The following is a 22,923-nucleotide window of genomic DNA, read 5'->3' as shown; positions in this document are numbered from 1 at the left end:
CGTCCTATAGTTGTCGCTCGCACACAAACAGAACGATAAATTTCTCGAAAAACAGCGCAGAAAAACTTAAACGAAGCAGAGGAAAATCACAAGCGCTGTCTACTTCGTCCGAGTTTACCGCGCTATTTTTCAAGCAAAAATGTGTACCCAACTAGGCCAACGTAGAGAATTTACAGTTTTAGGGCATTTGTAATCAAGATTAGCCTTCAGTAAGCCTTCCCCACTATTTACCTTAACACCGAAATTATGATTACAGCCTCGGATTCTGGTCATATTTACGATTTTATAGGAAATTCGTAAACAAAACACTCCAACTAAATCTGTTTACAGCCTCGCCCTCCGATCTAACGGGAGGCACCTACCGTATACTAGATCTCCCGGCTGCAGACGTCCGGGAACCCGCAGCATCGTAATTTTCTCACCAAGAGAACTGCGCCACGAAAGAAGACGCTACGGAAGCCACAAAGGTGTGACAGGAAAGGTGTCAGCCTAAGGACAAGTGTCGTACGGCGAAGGGCCCTTGGAGAGAGCGGGGACAGATCACTGCAGCATTGAGCTCTTGAGCCTTCCGTAAAGTTTGAGGGTTTTGAAAACTGTACTCTCCTAATACACGTAGGGCAGAATCTTTTAAGCGGCGTACAAGTAAAGAAGCCGAATTCACTTATTTCACACAGGGTTTTGTTCGCTGACACTGCCGTAGTCGCATATATGAGAGAAGTAAGTGCTTAGTGGTTGTTGTGCTTAAGAGGCGGTTCCGCTTAACTGACTTGCGGTTTATCTAGAACACTACCAGGAGCGGCAGGGTTGGCACGTGGCTTTGTAATTCATCTTAGTTGCCACTTTCCCGTTCGGTGAACTACTTTTGCGCTAACCTGCGCTCACAGCAAGGAGCGCCTACATGAACAACGAACAAATAAATAATGAACACAAAAATTACACAAGAAGGAAGCGTACTTTGCGAATTATTTCTTTTATAGTTACGACCCAGACTGAGTAAGGAACGTGGGCCCTGCGTGAACAATGGCAGCCACCTCCCCGAATAAAAATTACTCAAACCTAAACGCGCCGCGTTACAGCGGACGGAAAGCCGTTGAGGGAGGGGGCGCCATTCAACGTACGCGGGCATATATACAAGGAGAGATCAAAGCCATACCCGCGATATATACGCGGGAAAGATGCTGCTTCCACGGTCCGGCCACCCACGATCACGGTCAGGAGAGTCGGTTACGGATGCAACCAAAGAGGCCGCAATGAAGGGATATAGCCGGGGGTCGCCGGAATAAGAAAGCGTACACAGAGGGAAACGGCAAGGAGCTACCGCCAGAAGGCGAGGCGATGGGACCAGCTGAGCGCGGCATAGTAGGAGGAGGGGCAGGTCTATCCTGGAAGGCAGCAATGACAAGCCGTACTTTATGCGACGCCGCCGCCATCAGAGCTGGGACGTGGCAGATAATATATATATATATATATATATATATATATATATATATATATATATATATATATATATATATATATATATATATATGTATGTATGTATGTATGTATGTATGTATGTATGTATGTGTGTGTGTGTGTGTGTGTGTGTGTGTGTGTGTGTGTGTGTGTTTATGTCAGTGAATCATCACACGCCGAGGCGTCTCTTCCGATGCCACGCGGAGCACGTCGCCTATGAAGCCACATCGCTTCCTATTCTGGTTTTTCCTTTTTCTGGAAAAGAGATGTAAAGAAATGAACGCGATCACAAGAAATGTGATTCAGCGGGTGATTTGAAGCAAAAAAAAAAAAAAGCCGGAGCAGAATGTGAACCGGCAGGCACACAGGAGGTCCGATCGCCATGCAATTGTGGTGAAATAGCCAGGTTCCAGGTTCTTCCAGGTTCCAGGTTCTTGTTCCAGGTTCTTGTTACGGCTCACTCGCCTCGCTGGAGCTCTACAGCGACTTGAGAAAAGTAGTCCACAGTTCGGAAGTGAACGCACACGGCGATACGTAAAGAGACAGAAGCCCTCAAGAACAAAGCCACAAAAGTAGAGGAATAAATACGATGCAGACCACAGCCTCACGAACCGCGAAGGAGAGGGGCGGGGTAGCGGGCCAAGAAAAGCAGGAATGATGGGCGACAGTGCGAACCACCCGGTGCATTACTTCATGATTATATATGAGAACTGCATGTGCATTCATGCGTGCGCGTACTTTCTTACCTCCCACATTTTGCTGCTTCCGAAGCCGAGATCTACAGGATTGCGCCAGTGTGTGCCAGTATCAAGAGGGGAGCTCACAAATACAAAGGAATAGAATATAACAAAACTGCCTCGTTGTACAACCGAACGATTTCCGCGAACGCTTTGTGGATGAAATAAAGCGAGAAGGGGGGAATTTATATGCGATCTCGAAGACTCCCGACTGCTTTCCCGCAGCACACAGGTGCAGTCGAGTCGATGCCCCTTGCCGGGATTTCAGGAAAGAAACTCCGCGACTCCTGACTTTATCCGGGTCTGTACGTGTTGTACATAGCGCTGAGATCCTGTTTTCTCTATAATCTGCTGCAAACATTTCTTTGATAGTATAAACAACATGTTAAATGGACTTCAAACGCAGTCCGTATTTTGTGCAAATGTTTCTTAGCCCCGTATCACAACCACCCTTCTTGTCTAGACAGTAGACGAAGACTGTCAGTAGGTTCCATCCAAAATTTTAACACCAAATATCATCGGTTTTCTTTGCAAAGAGAATACTCCGACGACACGTATGATCATAACTTTACAGACCAGGAAGATGTCAATTTTAGGTTATTTACGTACCAGGAAAATGGCAATTTTGGGTTATAGGGGTGAGCATAGTGTGGAGAGAAAAAAAATGGGGGGAGGGGGAGTAGGTAGAAAGAATGAATAAGAGGGATAGTGAATTAAAAAATATAAAAATTGCGGTTGATTCCTCTGTCATAGGAATCAGTAAAACACGAAAGTAAAGTGTGCAGCGAAATCTGCAGCTGAACATGATTTGCTGGTCGGCGGCTGTCTTGTGGGTGTGCTTGGCGAGCGACCTCCTGCTGGCGGGTCACTTCGGCAAAGGTATACTGGCGTCATTTCCGTGACGGATATGACGTCAGTGAAATATTGGGGTATCGCGACATAAAACACTTTCGTGTTAAAATACAAAACCAGAAAACGAACAACCTTACGTTTTACGTACTCTTTGGTGCTAAATGTCGCTTCCCCGCAAGAAGACCTTGTGTGCAGGGGTTCACCCTTTACAGGCCCCTTGCTTCGTTTGCTGGCGTCACTTCCGTGACGAATATGACGTCAGCGAAATCTCGGTGTATGGGGGAATAAAACACGTTTGTATTAATAAATAAGGATCGTATAAACAATTGCAACGTAGAGAAAATATCTACAGCATTTCAACTTGCAAGTACGTCATGGTGGTCTATGGCCGTGTGCGTCACAAGGTAATATAGAGATGCTAAGCCGAGCTTTTTTTTTTTTTTATCGCCCACGAGAAGTCTTACACAGTGATCAAAATCGCCAACGAAAAGCAGCGGACACTGACATCACTTTCGAGGTGCTCTTACGAACGCTGGAGGGCCAGTTTGCCATCGCAGCGACCGATGGAGCCTGCCTCCACCACCTACCGTGCTCGTGCTTCCACGAGCGATCTACGAGGATACGACACCTTGCGGCGACGGGCCCCTGCTCAGACGGCGAGTCCTGCTACATGGGATGTGCAGTCTTCGTCAAAATCTTCTGCGCCATGCGAAAAGTGCACAGGCCCTCCAAAAATTTATGGTACAAGCTTACCTCTCGAGCGAGGCTGAAACGTTTTATGCCAGAAAGCTGGACAATACGCCTTTCTTCCTTACTGTCATAAAATACTTTGGCCACAGTTAAACATCGCCCTTTTGCTTTCAATTCTTTATTGCCGAGAAACATTTGCATGGCCTAGAAAACATTGACAGGGACTGTACGCCAGGTCCCCCATTATTTAGTTTTGGTCTTCACTCGTACGCAAACTTTTTAATGTCCCTGTGATGACATTTTCCCTTCCTCATCGTAACCGTCTGACCATCCACTTTCATTTATGCCTTGTGACAAAAAGCGCTTAATAAAGAAGCGACGGCCGCAGAAGAATCTCTTTTTTTTTTTTCTGCCACTCAATTCCTGCATTTTTATCCGCCTCATTCTTCATCACGTGCACCGGCGGCCCCCGTTCGCTTTCTCTCCTTTTTTTCCCTCCCGCGTATAATCCACTTGCCCACGTGTCGGCCAGTGCGGACGCCTTAAAGTCCACTCGGCATGGCCGCATACAAACAGCCCCGCTCTTTCCTCCACAGCTTCTGTTTGAGGCGCCGCCGCCGCCGCTGCTGCCCCACGGCCAGCACGTCGACTTCCCCTCCTCCTCCTCTTCCTCCTTCGCGGTACTCAGGAGGTGTCGGGCAGCCATAACGTGACAGTCGACGCCGTAAACTAGTTTCGCCGCCCCCCACCACCCGCTTCTTTTCTTCTTCTTTTGGAATTTCCTAGTATTTTGCTCTACCTACAAAAAGGCATACGTAAGGGCACAATGCATTTTCATGAGCACGCAAAAAAGTGCGCCGCCTGCATGCCCAGAGGCCGGACGAAGAAGGCGGCACTGCTGATGCGGGTGGTGGGAGCCACGCGCCTCAACCTCTTCCCAGATCTCCTTCCAAGAGGGCTGCCAATGTGAAGGCATTAATGCGTGAAAACATAGGGAAAGAAAGACGGGACGATAAATAAATGAAAAATAAATAAATAAATACTGTTCGTCTTACCTGACTTGTTTAGGTATATGTATCATATGACTAGCTGCTGTATACTTTTGTTGCTATTTTGTTATAATTTCCTCTACATGCCCCCTTACCCCCCTTTTCCCCCATTTCCTACATGCCCCCCCTTGCTGGGCCGGTACGGAACTACAAACAAAGAAACAAACAAATAAAATAAATAAATAAAATAATGTAACTCCAGAAGCTTATATGCACGATTCGCACGGATACGAATTAAGCAGAACGTCCGCTCATATGTTGACAAGCGCGTCCACTCTAGTTCTTTGAATGTGTTCCCATGTGTGTTCCGATCCCGTCTGTGTTCCAGTATGTGTTCCGACCAAACAGGAACACGCGATACCGATTGTTGAACAGAAATGCGCGTTTTGCAAGGTAGTTCCTTTGCACCAGGAAAACAAACCGTGCCCTCAGCAAAGTGTTGCGTAAACAACACGCAGGCGACAACGAATGGAAATTGAACTTGAAAACGTAAATTGTAGCGCGGCCATTTCGCGATTTCTTTTATGCCCCTGTCACACGGGCACTTTCAATCGCGATTGAAGTGAATCGCGATCGAGTTTTCGAGCGCGTTCGACGCACCGTGCGGCATGTAGGCTCCCTAACTTGCGGCCAGCGTCTGGTAACTTCGCGCGGTCGTATGTATGCGTAACGACACAATTTCTGGCGTTAGTTGAAGTTGTCACCTTCTGTGCCATTACTGCGCGGGGACGAGAGTATCACCGCTTTCGTCCGATCGCGCTTGGAAGCCTCGATCGCGCTTGAGAAACCAGGATTGAGTTCGAGCGGGATCGAGCTCGATCGCGATTGAAACTGCCGTGTAGCAGCGCCCGATCCGGATTGAGCTCGATCCGGATAGACTCAATCGCGATTGAAAGTTCCCGTGTGACAGGGGTATTAGTCAAGGCAAAGTAGCGAATTTGCTTATTCCTACAGTAACGATGTGCACTCGCACAAGCTTGTAATTGTACCCAAGGCCAAATCCTCATATTACCTACATTTTTTTTATCCGGAGTAGGCGGGGATAGTCATTGATTGATTTAAGCGACATCTCGAGGATACCGTAAATTAGTATCTTAAGCGATTCCTTTTTCTTCTGTTTGCAAAAAAATCACTTCCTTGGAACAGGTATAGCATCAGTGGCGTTGCACGAACACGCTCGCGCACACACACACACACAAAAAAAAACCCAAATGTAGCCACATAGCCGACTGCCACACTTGGACGGCGTATATAACAAAACAAGGCTCAGTTTGGCTATAAATAGGAATTTCTGACCGGCAGCCCTAGCGACACAACGCTACACGTGACGGACATCTGGAGCGGGAAACGCGTTTAGGAATTTGCAGAGCTGGATATTATCCGGGCTGTATCCTGATTCCGCAACCTCGAAGTTGCTGAACGTGCTTACTTTATGAAAGGGCATAGCAGGGCTAGTATCAATAAACGTCAGCAATACTGCAACCGGCGCGTAAGACCTAAAAACACACCAGAGGCCGAAGAACACCAGACAGATAGTTTTGCTGCTTACAGGCACAAACGTTCAAAGAAAAGCGCCGGACACGGAACAGTCCCAATCCATGACGCCAGAGCAACGAGAGTCAATCGCACGACGAAACCGCGGAGAGATTACCCCCTTGCATGTCGTCCGAAGCGACGCCAAGCGCACGCACAGCGCGACAGGGCCCGCAAAGAGCGCAGCGCAGCCTTTGGAGCCACGCGCACGGAACACGGCGCCTGCACGTTTCGATTAGAGTCCGGCCGCCGTGTATACATACATCTACACAGTTCCCAGCACCCCCGCGGCGACAGACAGCAGGCATCGCGAGGCAGGCAATCATGGCACGCTTTAAGAGGGCTCCCAGAGAGCCCAGCGGAGAAGAAGCCCGCGTCCGACGATCCCGCAGCGGCTCGGCCAACGCGGTTCGGCCGCAGCGCGACCAGCGATGCGGCGCTCAATCATATCAGATTGGCGCCATTTGCATAAAGCATCGAGAGAAAACAATGGAACACGGTGCGCGCCGAAAGAGTAGCCGAAGAGAAAGCGAGTATCGCCGCGGCCTTTGTATCGCCTTCAGTGTTTTGTTTTCGCGCGCGCGAGCGCTTTGGAAAAAAGTCGCCTAACAAGTGCGCGAGCGGCGGCTGAGGTTGTGACGGAACAAGCGAGCACGAAAAACGCGGGAGAAAAACGGATGCGATGCGGCGGACGAAGAGACCGCTGAGCAATTGTTTTATTCGTTGCGTCGGCCGCCGACCGGTGTTCTTAGGCGGCGGCACGGGGCGCAGCAGTAGGCAGGAGGAGTGCGAGGTCGTGCACGCAAGGCGAACTCGAGACGAACGCACATGTACGGGTGGCGCGCTTACGTAATGCCGCGCATACTAAGCGAGCCGAAATGCGGCCGATGAAACAGCGCCAGAGCGAAAGCGGGGAGTCCTTTGTCGGTGATGAGCCTGCCAGGGAGGACGCGGCGGAGAACGTGGAAGGGGAAGCGACGTTGACGTTTCGAAAGCACACAAGACGTCCGATTACGCACCGGGGTGGCATGCATATCGCTGGACATCTGGCGGTGCTTTGCACAAGAAGCGACGCGTGCAAGCATTCGGACGCTCCTCCTGCTGCTCACCAGAGGTCTCCGCAGCGCGCGTTCTCTCGGGCCTCGGCTGGTGAATGAGATGGACGATCAGAAGAAGCTCGGAACCACTTAATCTTTAAGGGATGAGGACACTTACGCGCGAGCGCACACCCCTACTCCTCGATATTCGCGTGGCGGGGGGCGAAGCCTGTCAGTCAAGGGCGCGCGCCATCGAAAACCAATATGACGGTGCTTCAGGCCAAGCACAGAGTTGCATACTGAAAGAGCAGCACATAGGCGCAGACGTAGACTGTACGAGACGACTAATCAACTCAACCATTTCCACCATTCAAAGAGTCCAATCAATCAATCAATCAATCAATCAATCAATCAATCAATCAATCAATCAATCAATCAATCAATCAATGCAAGGACGCGTGTCATCAGAAAATGAATATACCGGTGTTTCAAGGCATCGGCGCGCATCGTCGGCAGCCACGAAAGAGTGTTGCTAGTTAACGTCTTGTTGCCGTAACGCCGAGCCTAACGACGTGCCGAGCAGCGCCAATCTTCATTGTGCGTCAAGCTGTGTGAAAACCTGTTAATACTGTTATACCTGGAACCGAAACATTGAGCCTAATGTCAGGAAAATCCAGGAAAAGCGTTGGCAACCCTGGTGTATGTGCTAAGGGTCACCGATCCAATTGCACTTGGGCCACTGTTCCATGTGGCTACAACAAATATCAACCCGCTTGTTTATACGGAACACCGTTTCACATATAACAAATGGAACATTTTTGGAAAGCTGCTCTGTTTACTTAGTAGATGTCATTTGGAACAAAGTGTACGCGTCGCAGCCAACGGATGTTTCAAAACAGTTCTACTTCTACAGCCGCCGGGTTTTCCAATAAATAGACCATACAATGCTTTAGCATTTAAAAAAGATGCCAATGCGAACTATCCAGAAAGAAACTACTTTTCTGAGATCATTATCGTGTTGGCGTGCGCTCCAACCAGGAAGCCTATGTGCTCAGCAACAGTCTCTCTCTCTCTCTCTCTCTCTCTCTCTCTCTCTCTCTCTCTCTCTCTCTCTCTCACACACACACACACACACACACACACACACACACACACACACACACACACACACACACACACACACACACACACACACACACACACACACACACACACACACACACACACACACACACACACACACACACACACACACACACACACACACACACACACACACACACACACACACACACACACACACACACACACACACACACACACACACACACACACACACACACACACACACACACACACACACACACACACACACACACACACACACACACACACACACACACACACACACACACACACACACACACACACACACACACACACACACACACACACACACACACACACACACACACACACACACACACACACACACACACACACACACACACACACACACACACACACACACACACACACACACACACACTCACTCACTCACTCACTCACTCACTCACTCACTCACTCACTCACTCACTCACTCACTCACTCACTCACTCACTCACTCACTCACTCACTCACTCACTCACTCACTCACTCACTCACTCACTCACTCACTCACTCACTCACTCACTCACTCACTCACTCACTCACTCACTCACTCACTCACTCACTCACTCACTCACTCACTCACTCACTCACTCACTCACTCACTCACTCACTCACTCACTCACTCACTCACTCACTCACTCACTCACTCACTCACTCACTCACTCACTCACTCACTCACTCACTCACTCACTCACTCACTCACTCACTCACTCACTCACTCACTCACTCACTCACTCACTCACTCACTCACTCACTCACTCACTCACTCACTCACTCACTCACTCACTCACTCACTCACTCACTCACTCACTCACTCACTCCCCGCACGCGTTTAGAGCCAGGTCATGGCCGACCCCTACGCAATCCTTGAGCGCATTCGTACACGAGCCCGCCTGCACTACCCCGGAATCACAACTATCAGAAAACGATGGAGACCTGCGTCGCGAAAGGAAGCACAAGTCAAGGGCGAAAAGAATTACCCGCCGACTAATCCATTTCGCGACAGAGACGGACGGGCTCTCTCCTCTGACCGGCTCGAGACGCGCGCGCAGTTCAGGTAGCGGCTACGGCGACGAGGACGCCCGGCCAGTCCAGGAGACGACGGTGCAAGGGGGCCGAGGAGACGGCCCGAGCAATGCGACAGGAATCTGGGTGCAGCTCTGCTACCGGAATTCCGAAACATGGCTAGCGGTCTCTTCACGCGCTGAGCGCGAGCAATGCGAGATTGGTCGATTTAACTGGAAAGGCGACAAGATGACGAAGAATGGAAATGAATTTACATACATACCCTTTGCGAGAAATGAGGACGCTGCAAGTGCTGCGTGCAATACGGGACAGCATGAGAGATGCGGGAAACCGAGAAATATGAAGCACGACAGGAACAACATTGGCGCCATGTGACAGAAAACAACAGGGATGGGCAGGGTGTGCTAATGCCGACGCGGATGGTGAGTGGTTCAGCCCGACCAGAGCAGGCATGAATCTTAACCGAATCCAGTGTTCTCCTAGCAGTGTGCAATTCTCTCAAACGCGCTGATATTGCTCTCCTCCTGCACAGCCTGGTACAATTTCTCCGCTCGTCTTTTATGAACGCTTGGGACAACCACGTCACTCACTCTCAGTCTCTGCCTTTCTTGCTTTATCGAAATTGCCTGAAGTTTTTGGCCGTAAAGACTCTGACGGTGGGCTTTAGTAATATGTCTAGTGCATATTACCACACAGCACGTCCAACCCCCCCCTCCCCTCCCCTCCTCTCTCTCTCTCTCTCTCTCTCTCTCTCTCTCTCTCTCTCTCTCTCTCTCTCTCTCTCTCTCTCTCTCTCTCTCTCTCTCTCTCTCTCTCTCTCTCTCATACACGCAAACATTAATGGACCTACCCACAATGCATCCAATCCGCTCAGCACCCTTCGAGTGCGAAATTCCTCGGCTATCGCAAGCTGAGCGGCACAGCGGAGCGCCGTAGCAGACGACAGACAGGCTTCTCCCGCCTCATGCGGTTAGTGCGCATGCGCCGGCTGTCTCCAATTCTCGCCACATCTCGGCACCGGCGCTTCGCGGAGCGCAGCGGCCACGCGCTCGCCAGTTCCATTTAACAGTGGACCGCACTGTACGTATCATATTTTAACGCGGAATTTTTCGTGGTTCCAATTTCACGCTAAAGGCGAAGCCTGTAGCCAAAGCCATTTCTGACATTACTCGTCCCTCTGAGAGGCAGGGCCGAGCAAGCGCGACATTAACGACAAAAAACTGTGGTTGATTCATCTGTGATATGAATCGGTAAAACACGAAAGTGAAATGTGTAGCGAAATCTGCATCTGGCATGATTTGCGGGTCGGCGGCTGTCTTGTAGGTGTGCTTGGTGAGCGACGTCCTGCTGGCGGGTCGCTTCGGCAAAGGTGTACTGGCGTCATTTCCGTGATGCATGTAACGTCAGTGAAATCTTTTAATATCGCGGCATAAAGCACTTTCGCGTTGAATTTAAAACCCGAAAACGAACAACCATTAGTATAACGTACTCTTTGGTACTAAATGTTGCTTTCCCGCAAGAGGACTCTGTGTGCAGGGGTGCACCCTTTACAGGCCGCTTGCTTCGTTATAATAGCGTCACTTCCGTGACGGATATGACGTCACCGAAATCTTGGTGTATCCGGGAATAAAACACTTTCGTGTTCAAAAGGTGAAACCAAACGCCTCCCTGCCATACCTGACCACGCATCCAAGGAAATCGCCCGATCGAGCAACGCCGCGACGCGTGTCTCGTTTGCCGATTCTCAACCCATCCTCTCCCGCTCAGGCCGGCCAGGGCGAGCACTCGGCGACCCGAATGCAAGCGGGCCGCAGAACGAGGGGGCCGGCTGCCAAAATAATCATTCCATTCGCAGCCTCCGCGTGCATATCCACCAGCGCGAGACACGGACGCGCGTATACGAAAATGCAGACCGAGCGGCAGCAGCGGCGGCGATGAGGAGATGTGTTTCTCTTCTGTCGAGAGATGTAAAAGGAAAGCGGGGGAGAGCGGAGGGGGGGACCCATTGGGCGCCGTATAAACGCGCCCACCGCCATCTCCACCGTGGGTACACACTCGTATAAAATAAACCGCGCGTCCAACGTGCCCCAGCCAGCAGGCTCTTTTTGAGGGAATTCGTATCTATATCGGAGTGTTGACGCAGTCAGCGAGGCCGGCCGGCCAGCCGGCCGTCCGCCAGGCCCGGGGTTCCTGCAGCAATAACGAACGGATACGCGCGCACGCTGTAGGGAGCGAGGGCGCCACCGGAAATCGAAAAATAACGGCGGAAAAATAATCGCCCCCGCCGCCAGCGAAAACGAAATCGGCGAAAACTCGCGCGTATGCGAAGACGCGGGCGCACCGTATATACTGCGCCACTTCCGGCATGCAGCCGCGCACGAGGCAAGTGCGAATCGAGTGCCATCGGCTGCCGCCAAGAGTGAGCGGATTGTTCCATTACGGAGGGGACGCTGATCGCATACACACTAACTGGATTGTCCAAAGAGGGCAGCTGCGCTCGCGCGTCTACAACGCGTGCGCACGCATGTTGTTACGCAGGTGTGAACACCAGCAGCCATGCAAGCAGGTGTGCGTGGGTTTCGAAAAGGGCGTTAAGAAACAGTAATTGGTCGTTGATGGAAAACAGCTAATTGGGTACATTGGCCCTGTTATAAGAGGTCGTCGCAGAGAGGCGGGTTGGTGACATCGATAATATTGCGCTGCTTCTCAACTTTCGCCGTTAAACGAACTGAAAAATAGCGTTTTGACTTTATACGAGTCCTTAACGCGGCCAGAACTTATCCACGCATTCTGATATATGCCCGAGTTCTTCAACGTGTACCGGTTTCTTGTGCATAGACCTGTCTCAATACTTTACGTCTGCCTCAAGCTTGCTCATTGCTGACTGCGGATAGAACGCACGACCTCCTGCATCCCAGAAAATGCACCCCCCACTGCAGGAATATCGGAGTTTCACTCCGATATTAATCCCGCCGATCGAATCGCACCGCCGAGAAATTAAACAAAGACTGCCGTTACTTCTGTGTGCTATGTCGGCTACAGCTCGAAAGCCCATCATTCGGCACAAGGCGCGGAGCACTCGAAATGAGGAGTTAGATTTGAACCGAAACACCAAAGGGTTTAAACTCTGTGCCGCAAAGAACGGTCACGCGGACGTATATGCTTGGCGCTTGGAACAGTGTGGGGATGCATGCATGTATTACGTTTTAAAAGCAGGTCAAAGGAGACAGTAACGGTAACAAAAATAAATAATTAAAGAAAGCGACAAACCATTTTAAAGCAGGTCAAAGGAGACAGTAGAACGGAAAGTTGAGCTAGTTGGATCTGATTCATGTTTGAAGCGCGGACAGACGAAACACGAAACGTGTTGTCCTCTTCTTGTGTTTTAGATGCAACGCATCTCATGCTCGCCCCTCTGTCCTTCCTGCGTCTGTCCGGCGTTGTCCGCACAGCTGCGCCTCTCCTCCTCTCCTCTCTCCGATAGCGAACACTCTCTCCCAAACAGCTGCTGTTTGGCGCAGCGCGCTCTCACTCCGTTGCTAGGCGCCGGTGGGCGGCGCTGCGCATGTGCAGTACTCTCTCTCCGCGCTCTCCTCTCCTTCAGGCGCTGTGAATATAAAGCGGCATGCCGCGCTCCGGCGGTCTCAGTCGACGGTCGTCCGCCCACCTCCCCTTCCCGTGAGAATCCTTGCTATAAGCGCAATCAATACGATGGAAAACGCCAATGGAATACCCCATGAGATGCGTTGCATCACACCAGGGTTCCCGCGAGGGGAGGTGGGCGTAATTTTTTCGTCTGTCCGCTCTTCAAACATGAATCAAAGGAGACACCAACGCTAACAAAAATCAATAATTAAAGAAAGCGACAATCCGTTTTAAAGCAGGTCAAAGGAGACAGTAGAACGGAAAGTTGAGCTAGTCGGATCTTATTCATGTTTGAAGCGCGGACAGACGAAACACGAAACGTGTTGTCCTCTTCTTGTGTTTCGTCTGTCCACGCTTCAAACATGAATCAAAGGAGACACTAACGCTAACAAAAAAAAATTAAAGAAAGCGACAGTCAAATTCCGGAGCCCCTCTTCGCATCATTCCATAAGGAATGATTCGTGTTGAGGCAGGCTTAACTTTAAAAGGGGTTTTCGGCAAATTTCAGTTAGTGTGGAAAAGATTGACACTCAAAGTGTACGCGCGTTACAAGACCAGAGAGTTTTACAATGACGCGCAGCAAATATTTGAGCAGCACCATCGTTCTCCACGCGCGTTTCCCGTGAAGTCAGAAAGCGAGAAAATATGTACGCGTGCATGAACGAAAACGCAAACAGGTTCTGTCCTAGCCGTTGCCATCTTCGCCATGTTCAGATTTAGGCGCAAGCGCTAAAACAATTTCCCCCACAAGAGGCCGCGGAATTCCAAGTATTCCAGGCACATTTCTCCCTAGACTGACAGGCTCCACCGGAAATTTCTGCGCCCCACAAGTGCGCATCGACGATTGTGAAATTACTCAACTAAATCTTCGGCTATTGAGTTGTTTGGTGAAAGTGCTTCGAGAATGCTGGCTTCCATTGGCTTCCGGGAAAAATAAAGGTGGGTAAGGGAGTGGGGGGCACAAAGTAACGCGCACAAACCACGGTCGCTTTTTGCGGCGCTGAAAATATGCGCCCGTGAGAGAACTCATGCCGCGCAAGAGAAATATGTTGGTCGACAGAAACTCCGACAAGTGCCGGGCTTTGGAGTTCGGCATTAACTCCGCAAATGCGACGCGAAGGTTTCCCCCCCTCTCCCCGCGCCCTCACAACGTCAGCAGCTTCGATGCCTTCGTTCCCCCGTTTCACTGGCGCTAATATATCATGGCGACCATCTGCAGGCCGATCCGCGAACGACTCGGACGCATAACGCCTGCAAGGGGTTTTCTGCGCGGCTGTTCAGGTGCGGTTTATCACGGAGTCTTATAACGGAGCATACGCATATGATCAACACCGCGCTCAGTGAATACTCTTGATGATTGCGAGTAGAAAAATCTCAACCGAATGCTTGGAACGTTCATCTGAATTCGCAAAGTAAAAGGAACCAAGCGACACCTTTAGAATTCAGCGTGTGCTACATTCGGATCACTGATGAGGGCACGGAACGGCATTTGGTGCCTCAATACTACAATAAATATTAATATTTTTCTTTGGTTTATTATTTTGAACGCTTCGAATAAAAACAAAAATTGCTGGAACCCTCAAGCGGGAAAGTTCTCCGATAAATGCGCAAGCCGCTCTGCTTTCCAACGAGCCCCTAAAGTCGGCTTTACTGACGAAACGGAATTGCTGAAAGCAATCTTTACAGTGATAATATAAATGGTTTTATAAACAGTATGAAGGCTTTAGGACCTTTTTATTAAGTAACTCTATAAAACCCCATGTACCCACAACAAGCCCCTCTAGGTTGGCTTCACTAGTATACACAATCGTCGGCGGGAAAACACTTTCAGCGGCCTTATAAGCTGGCCTATGCGAAAACATGAACGCCCTAGAGCCTTTTTATTAATAGCATTTTGTTACGCTGTAACTGTTTAAGCATTTAAAAATCCCGCGCACATGCCCTCAGTATTTTAAAGCCTCCCTTAATACTAGGCAGTATGTCGATCGATATATAAGACAACGGTGCGATCGCGGCACCAGCGCCGAATTTGTAATCATATCTATCTTCTTTCACTTGGATTGGCTTGGCTGGAGAGGGGAGTGGTGAGGGCCGTTGTGGCGGCGCGCGTAGAGTTCTAGCGAGAGCGGTCGAGAAGGCCGCACGGTAGGATTAAAAATAACTTCAGGCCACTTTAACGACCGACCCCGCATATATGGGCAACAATTGCGCTCCCATACCGCTCGACAAAGGCGGTCCACGCTCCAAAATTATCGAGGAAGCGCCGTATAATACTCGGCGAAGAAAGAAGCCGTCAGGTGAGGCTCGTGGGGGTGAAAATGCTTTGTTGTCCCAGTAGAGGAGGAAGGGAGGGCACAGATATACGACCACGCGTGCACAAAGGCGTCGCCAGTGTCGATGAACCTCCGCATCGGCATATTTTTTTAACTACCTTTTTTATCTCGCCGTAGAAATGACGGCTTTTGTTTTGTCACGGTTCATCACAGACACTGCACGTAGCTATTCCGCTGCTCAGGCTTTTATGTCGCACGCACACGCGCAGATCAAGAGAATGAGGGGAGGGGAGACCTCTTCGTGACATCATAGTTATCAGCTTTTGAGATCACGCACGCTGATGAAAGCGACCAGAGTAGTTTTGGCCGCATCAGAGAAGACTTCATGTCCGGCTGGTTCGTTTACTTTAGTTATTTCTGTATTTTTTGTCTGTTGATCGTAATGAATATGGGGGCAGTTTGTTTTGCAAACACGTATTTTTCAAAAAAAAGCTAGACGAAAAAACTTGAACGAACAGCTACTCGCCACCGGCGGACAGCCGACAGCCTCGCAGACAGCGACGCAGAAGTACAGCGTCTTAAAAATACGAAACGTATTTTTCTTAAAGGACCGTTAGGGGAGCACAACAACAGGGCCACGCCCACTGCGATACCGCATCGTCACTCGGTCATTTGCCGTTACTCCTTATAGTCAGCAAAGAAAGGTAATTTCACGTATACACAGTAGAGCCCGTCGTCGCGTAGCAGAAGCACACCAGCCGAAGATTAGGCCTAACGTCATTCTCGTGGGTTCAGACGGCCACGCTGGCGACGTTCCACGGTGCCTCGTCTCAATGCTAAGTGCGTCGTCGCTCGGGGAAGCCTGCATAATGGCGCCAATCCGCGGCCGAATCTTAATACCCGCCGTTTCCAAATTGGACGGCTGCAGGGATGGGAGGAGTCGGGCGAGACCCGATTGCATATCATCGAAGATTTCCACTAACGAACTGAGCCAGAGAATGGTTCCCGTCTCGGCGTAGCGAGGGCACACAAAAAGAAACCTAGCCTGTATGCTGACTTCCGCGTAGCGCCGATTGTTCTCTTTGGGGAGGAGACGACGACTACAGCTGGTAAGGTTGAGGCTACTCCGGTATACGTACGGACTATTATAACGGCACGGCGAGGGTAATGGAGGCCCGTGGAAAGGGAGTTTAGGACTCTCTTCGTGAACACGCGGGGCTGATTAAAATTCCCCTCACGCGTTTCGGTTATGGGTTAATTGTTCGCTGCCGGCTGAACGTAAGCGCAGGTGCAGGCGAACGCACCAGGCGCGACGGCGGACAGATAGCGCGGCTGCGGTGGCGGCAGTTCCACCCGTTCGGATTAGCCATTGTATAAAGCGTGCTATCTGGAATGCGCAAATCAAGACGCAGCGGTTCACGAATACGGGTGCGCAAGGCGTTCTCCGCGTCACGGTCATTCTGCGACGTCGTCGTAAGTAGTTGGCAGGATTGTTGCTAAGCCTTCCGCTCGGGTGGGGACTAGGTATGGCGGCCACACGGTAAAAGAAAAAAAAGTCATTAAAAATATGCGCAGCGCGTCTCGTTCCGACTGAATAAGAGCCTGAGCTTTCGCAGAAACAGCATGCGCTAATTATCGGGTATTTTAATCTCAGGCTTACAAAAATGAATGCAGAATGGCCGAAATCGATTTCAATATTTAGCAGCACGCACGGATCACACAGCGCAAAGCAAAAAGGTTTGGAATGCGGCAAGTTTTTCTTTTTCTTTTTTTTTTTCATCTTTGAATAAGACGAAGGCATAAGCAATATTAGGAGAGTTAGGTGAGTGTTCTTGGCAAGGTAGTACGAAAAGGGTTTAGGCTTTGAGACACTGTCACGCGAGACCAAATGACGATGAAGAAAGAGCGGCGTACGGTAGCGGTTAAAAATTTATCGCACCTTTTGCATGGCTAATAGAAATGGGAAAGCGGAAGTTGAAAGACCGTACCGCGACAGTTTGCGTTTCCGTTGTTTTCTGATTGCGCTAAACTGCTGTGGCTGGTGCGAGAGCGCACGCTAGCCTCGCCTGGAATTTAACTGCCCTTTTTCAAAGACTATAAGAGACTGCGTGACATCGAACAAAGTACGTGCCCCTCATTGACGTCCTTTCTAGCCAAAGGCGGGGGTTTGAAATTTTAGAGGATTTCCTTCCTTATCCGGCTAATCTGTAATGCTTATACGTAAAACTTATCAGTAATGAATCTCTGTAAGTCACGGCCACGGGAACAAATCTTCGATAATCATTTTAAGGTAGGAAAAGGACCTGAATAAGCAGGAAGGAAGAGAGAGGTAAGAAAGAAAATTTCAGTGAGAGAAAAAAAAACAGGGGCGTAGGAGAAGGAATTCTCTTCATAAATACGGCCCTTGGATTGTCACTATATAGTGGACAAAGCAACGAAGAACTGGCGGGGCGAATAAATAACTGTATACGATTCAACACCTTAGAGGCGCCGCAAATACAACGCAGCGGAAGAGGGGAAAAAAAAACGCAAACCGCCAGCCCATACATGGTCACATTCCAACGCCACTGCCAGCACCTTCTCACAATGTCCTTATAGAAGCGGTCACTCATTGTCAAGTCGTTTCAGCGTAACGCGCGCGCAACACTTGCCCGTAGCTGGCCAACGCCCATACGATTTTCCCGCTGCGCGAGTATATACTTTTTGTCGAGTCCGACTCCGCTGCACTAGTATCACATCTCTCACAGGCCGACGGCGGCCACTATTTCTCCGCCTCGCAAATTACCACCTCTTGGCCACCTTCCAGGCGCCCCTCGTCGTCGCGAGCAGAGTACGCGGCGTACACGTTGGAAGAAGATTAAAGCAGCCTCTTCCACGCGATAAACACGCACGCAACGTGCGTATACGACAAGCGCGAGTGCGCGCGAGTCCCCCTCCGGCATACATTAGCAATATTCCTTTGCGGGAATCAATACTGCTCCGCGCGTACGACGAACGAGCTGATTCCGAGCCAAACAAGCTCGCACGACGCGGCCCCAAACCGATTCCTCGCGCCATCCTTGCAAGGCGCCCGCGCGTTTCTTCGGAAAGGACACACAGATTTATTTCGTCTCCACTGGCAGCTCGCTCTTTCGTTCTCTCCTGAGCTCTCTATTCGAGCTGGACCACGGGAGAAGCTATCGGAGGAGAGAAGGAGGAGAGTTCTCTTTCGACACAGACCGCTCGTTGGCCGCTCGCCAGGCGGTCGACGTATCCGAATCCGAACCCGGGACTCGGCCGTTAGTGCGCCTGTCGATTGCGAACCCTTTCAACGGGCTCTCAGAACGACGGTTAGCGATTTTTTTTTTTTTTTTTTTTTTGCGGTTGCTCTTTCATTTATCCAGGGCGCCGTCGCCGCAGCGCGAAAGGCGCACACGCTGACGATAAGCTCGCCGAAAATGCAACGCACGACTACATTTTTCTGTTGTCGCGAAGATAGAAAGGAAAGCCAAAAGTTTAGAACACAGGACACGCTTTCTTTACGATATATACTGCTGGCTTTGTATGTGTTTATTCGACGAGCCCCTCATTCATATATATAAAAATTTCTTTGCCGCGCTGTGCCAGCACTCCAGATTGTTTAGACGGAGGAGTTCGCTGCCTCTCATTACTTGATATAGTTTCTGAACCCGAGCTCGTTAACAATCAGTGCAGGTCGGTGGAGCAGACACATTTTTTTTTGCGATTTTTTTTTTGCTGCTGCTGGCGAATACATTTTTAAAAGACGGTCTTGCGGAAGCACTTGCGCACAAACTCACCTCGTTTCTGCATGAAGCTGAACAGGTCATCTAGGAACTCTTTCCTCTTCGGGTCTTCGCTTAGCTCGTACAACTGCAAAGACAAAAAAAAAAAACAAAAGAAAAACAATCAGCGCTAATCACAACCACTTCTCGCGCTTCTCCTCAGTACGCCCACGAGAGGAAACTGCGTAAAGGAAGGGAAAAAAAAAAAAAAACGCTTGGCCCTGCATTGGTCCGATACAGCCGCCAATGCAAGTTCGTTGCGACTGCGCAGCCGGATTCAGGCAAAATTCAAACTGTGCACGCCCACAGTGGCCCTTTTAGATGCGAAGCATCTCATGCTCGGGGCTGTTTCCCTCCCTCCCTCGTTGTCCGCCGTCCGCACTCTACTGCGCATGCGCGTCTCTTCAGCCCCGTCAGCTTTTGGGCTGACGTCAGCGCAGTCCACTATAAAAAGAAATAGTTAGGCGGCGCCCGGTTTCGATCCCACGACTCTCTGGCCGCAACGGGAGGTACGTGGCTCTCTTCCCACTGCGCTACAAACCGAGACGGGAGCATGTGCTACGAACGCGCCTGATGTCCTTCACTCATTCAAACTACGTCAAGAAGCTACTGAAACAACGAAGGCACGCGAAGCTGAACGTCAACGGAACCGACGAACTGAAAACAATGGGAACTTTAGTTTAATGGGAACTAATGGGAACCTTAGTGAAAACTAATGGGAACTCAGAGTTCCCCTGCGGGAAGATGGTGTAATTTTTTAATTGGGTTCTTCCAGTGCTTCGTCCAAACTTTCGGGAACATGATAGGCCTTAACATCGATAAGTGAATGCAATACAAAAAATCGTTTTTCATCGTTGTAACCCTTAATTTTTTCCTCCTTACTTCTCGATCGCTTTCTCGTGGCAACTGGGTTATAAACGGGGGAAACCGAGCGGTAGGCCGGTGCTTACACAAGCCCCATCCCACCTGTTGCTTCTCACCTTTATAGGCTCTCCCTACCATAGCATATTTCCTAATTTTAAATTATAAGTGCCCCAAGCACGCGAAACTTTGTACAAAGCTCCGGCCAGATTTTGGGTAACCTTTTCCTCGACCTGTAATGGCACAATACCCCCTTTAGTGCATTCCTCGAAAGACGTACGACATAATGAATGAATGAACGAAATTTATTGCGAGATAAAATCGTTCCGAGGCTTCCACAAAAGAAAGTAGGGGCGCGAATTAATATTGCAAAACCGCCCAACTAATGGTAATCGTTGACTGAACATTTAAAGTAGGCTTTACTGCTACACGCATGCATTGCTGAGAAGACCTTTATATAGGAACGTCATAAGTAGCCTGTATAAAAATTGTCACTACTTTAATGCGCTAGGGCATTCATACCATGAAACTCGGCTCCCTGCATTTCTCTAAAAAATGTCTCCCTGGCAATGCCTTTCTGCACAGTAGTGAAGCCGACTTGAACTGGTCTGAGTGCTTTCCGCTCCACGGGGATGCACACGGTCTTACGGAGGTATTTAATAACAGGCCCTCTGGCCATCATACTTTGATATCAGACCTCCTGTATTGGCCCTCGAAGAACGTCTTCCGAGCAGCGTATTTGTGTATAGTAGTGCAACCGACTCTAAAGAGATGTGTGTATTGCTCTTCGCAGGGATACATGGGGTTTAATGGAGGTATTACAAATGCAAGCTTACAGGCCGACAGACGGGTTTCCTCCTTGAGTTCACATGGAAATGGTTAAGCCTTTTACAAGGGATGGTTATGCTCATCCGCCTCGCCACTAGACTGGATTTTTTTTTTTTTTTTGCCGTTGGACCAAGGGTTCCGCCTCGCCATGCTGGACTCGCATGCGAAGCTCCACAGCGAAAGCCTTGACGTCGGTATCGGTCATGGTCAATTTTCCATCGTAGAGGTGGCCGTTCCCACACCGCATACCAAATGAACGAGTAAAAAAACGCGGCCTTTTATTGGGCCAAGTATGCCATTTTACAGCATTAAGTTAGGCATTGTTGGGCCGCTGTTTGACGGGGCTCTAATGGAATGCTTTGGAGTAGCGATGTCGCTTGAGCGTGGGCATGTGCCATGTGTACACATGTAGGAGTGGATCTACTAAGCGCAGATGCTCTTACAGATACCGGGTGTACTCTCTTCAGTCAATCTCCCATGTGGATATGAGTCGAGTGTGTAATCATAAGTGTCTGACACGAGGACCCCCCCCCCCCCCTCTTTTTTTTTTAGAGATTTCAAACGACGATACCGATTCAGTTTCCGTATTTATTTCACACATGCTCGATATGTGGAAAACCAAGGCATACACAGCTTCGCAGTAAAACGCAAGAAATCAGTGCAGACAGGAACATCTGTCGAGCTCGCGGCAAGGCAGCGCGACGTTCGGGTCGACAAAGATAGCGCGCCGCTAGGCCCGAATCGAAGCCCCCCTCCCCAAACCGCGGCCACGGCAACAGGACCAAACCTCAGAAACGGGGAAAAAAGAAAGGCGAGACAGAGCGAGAAAGCGCGACATGACACGGAGTGGCAAGGCAGGGCACGCGTCGCGATACGCAGCCACGCAAACGACGAAAGACACACACAGACACAGGGGTTCATCAAAGCATCCACAGCGAGAAGGAAAAGCTCGCCGGCAGTTCTGGCTGAGGACCGCAGAGAGGAAGGGGAGGAGGCGGGAGCGATGGAGTCACACCGGCGCGACATATCCGCGCTGAGACAAAGAGGAACAAAAACCGCCGCGGAGAGTTTCGACCAGTTGCACTCGAGAGCGACGAATAACTACAGCGCGCGGTTGGTGGCGGCGACGAGCACTGGATGAGGGAAGAGAAAGAGGAGGAGGAAGGAGAAGCTGCAGCAGCAGCAGCGAAGTGGCAAAACGGGGGGAGGAAGGGCCGTCTCCCGCCGAAGAGACATTCGCGAGATCTGTCACGCTAGGAGCTTTAAAAATAAATCCGCGAATCACACCTCCTCGGCAGCAGCTCCTCTAAGTACACTGACGTTCGCGAGCACGGGGATGTGTCTCGCCAACTCGGCGTGATTTATAGCGGGTTAATTTTGGATAACACCGGGCGGCGGCCAGCGACGCGCACAGCGCGCACGAGCCACGTAAGATGGCTGCAGCAGGAGGAGGAGGCCTGCGCTGCTGCTGCTGCTTCGCCGTGGAGACGCAACAAGAGCCGGATGAACTGAAACCGCGGCTCGAACCGTGGCTCTGCGGAGCCCGCCCTCTCGCTCCACACTTCCGAATCTGGCATGAAGACAGGGGACACGCGTAAAGTAAACGTAGAATGGTGCCTTCTTTTATTTTTTGCCGTCGGGTCGTTAACGTGCTGGAATAACGGCCGGCGACGCGTGTTCAACAGCCTGCAATGAGGGGAGGGATAAGGAGAGGGGGGAAGCCAATTCACCCACCCTAACATAGCTAAGGCGAGAAAGCATCCGCACAGTCACACCAAAGCGTGGTGGATCATTGCCCTCTGCCCTCTTTTATTCGTGGTTGAAATCCAGCTACGTCACTTCTGTGAGATAACAATGACCGACCCTCCGGGACCAAGCGAGGAGCGAAGGGGCGACCAAACGGGACCATCCGCTATCTTGACAGCGTCGCGCAGACTAGGGAAAGAGTGACAGCGTCCTTTGCGACTCTGGAGCCCGTGACGTTA

General features: G+C 50.3%; 1 pseudogene across 1 annotated transcript in view; it reads right to left on the bottom strand.

The window, feature by feature from the left end:
• LOC144169900 (uncharacterized) overlaps positions 1–22,923 on the bottom strand; it is a 235,901-nt pseudogene that overhangs the window by 57,256 nt on the left and 155,722 nt on the right. Inside the window, exon 7 of the transcript XR_013322536.1 lies at positions 19,265–19,337. The product of XR_013322536.1 is annotated as an uncharacterized LOC144169900 (transcript). The remainder of the gene's footprint in view (positions 1–19,264; positions 19,338–22,923) is intronic.

Source organism: Haemaphysalis longicornis, unplaced genomic scaffold, assembly GCF_048455015.1.
Source record: "Haemaphysalis longicornis isolate Haplotype H1 unplaced genomic scaffold, Haemaphysalis longicornis Haplotype H1 scaffold_2, whole genome shotgun sequence".
NCBI lineage: Eukaryota > Metazoa > Arthropoda > Arachnida > Ixodida > Ixodidae > Haemaphysalis > Haemaphysalis longicornis.
This window is presented reverse-complemented; position numbering and strand designations above follow the sequence as displayed.